We start from the raw sequence: 1,786 nt of genomic DNA, 5'->3' as shown, positions 1-1,786 counted from the left end.
CCAAACAAATAATTAAATAGCTGAACAGGATTTTTAATTTGATTTTACTCTCATTTAAATTTCCTAAATTAAAATTTTTTAATTTCATTGACCGTGAAAAATTTTTGCGAAAGGAGAAATGTCAGAGAATTGTTTTCTTTAATTAAAACTGTCGTCCTGAGTTAGGAACAGTAACGAAACAACGATGCTCTCTTTGATACCTGAGAATCAAGACTTGAATGACTTGACTTGATTCTCCGGTTTCAAATGTAAAGCATCGCTGTTTCGTTGCTGTTCTTACCGGCTCAAATTTTTCTTTTCTTGTTAAGGTTGACGTATGAGTGCTGAAACGTTGGTTAATATTGTTTGAAAATGTTTTCGTTTCTTTTTTCAAATTATAATTGGAAAATTTTATGGTGGTTGTCCAAATTTGTTCATTGGATTCTTGGTTTTATTTTCAAGAATTCTATACATTAACATATTTTATTAATAATGGAGATTCGTGCAGTCTGGGACACTGTATAGGTTGGGACAGGGCCCCACCTGTAAGGCATTCCCGTACGGAAATTAATGAATCTACAAATAAAAATATTCAGTAATATCTAATATCTATTTTATTATTCAATTATTTAGATAACAGAAAGAAACTAGTGTGATTTTAGGTACGCCTGCTTCTGGTAAGTTCGTTTTTTCCCTCCTGTGTTTTATTATTAAATCTCAGTCAATCACTCAAGATTGCTTTTCCTTCTCTTTTCTTATGAATTTTAATCATCAGCAAAAAGATTTTCTAATTAATTTCGCATCTTCATGCTTTTCATTTGAATGTCATAAAGCAAGGTAAGTGATTTAATAAATTTAAATGTTCTAAAGTCCAATTTCATTCTTACAAAAACTCAATTTGTATCTCAAACATTATGAAAAGTGTTTTTCTCTTTTCTTATATTTTACAATTAATTCACTATATTCTAAATACAGTGAAACTCTTTTATAGCGCCGATTTTTGGGCTGGTGGTGGGAGAGAACTAACTCATTATAGCCCGCTCCGCTTTTGTTTCTTTACGGCTGAGTGCTCGCCTGAAAGACAACCGCAGATCCCGCGCAGCTCCTGCTACACCTACCTGCAGCGCGGAATCAATTCTCGGAAGGGCTATAGAAGAGAGGTCTATTGAAGGGTATAACTGTAATTCTTTTTTCTCTGCATTGCGGAAACTTAAGTTTTTTGTTTGGAAAATACAACCAGGGTGTCTAGCATCCTCGAAATCCTTCAAAACCTGGAAAAATTCTTGAATTTGTTTTTACCTGGATAAAGCCTGGAAATGTTTTTGAATAGTGCTGATGTTACTTGCATTTTTATTCCCTTAAAGAAAAAAAAGTTTTTTGAACTTGTATCATAAATGTCATCTGGGGAGGCATTCCATCTCTGAGGCCGATTTCAGTGATTAGCATAAGTGCAAAAATGATTTCAAATAATGAGGTTCGCTAAAAATCGAGACGATGGTCTCGAAATCTCGCTTTCTATTGTCTATGGTAGATAGAGTGTCCGATGGTTTTCGCTGACAAGCCATACTTATCGTTTCAAAATGATGAGAACCTTTCTGTCTAACATATACGATAGAAAGGGAGATTACGAAGTCATCTTTTTCGTTTCGCTCGCACCTTGTTGTCTATCCCACATGGTAGAAAGAGAGGTCCGTTCGACTTAAGGTCACGTGGCTAGAGTCCTACCTTACCAACGCTTTTCTTATTCCCTAACTTATTTTCACACTAAGCGCCACATCGAGTTGAAAAATTGGGGATAATAAATAAG

The sequence above is a fragment of the Belonocnema kinseyi genome, chromosome 7 (genome assembly GCF_010883055.1).
Source record: "Belonocnema kinseyi isolate 2016_QV_RU_SX_M_011 chromosome 7, B_treatae_v1, whole genome shotgun sequence".
Lineage (NCBI taxonomy): Eukaryota > Metazoa > Arthropoda > Insecta > Hymenoptera > Cynipidae > Belonocnema > Belonocnema kinseyi.
Note: the sequence above shows the minus strand (reverse complement) of the source record.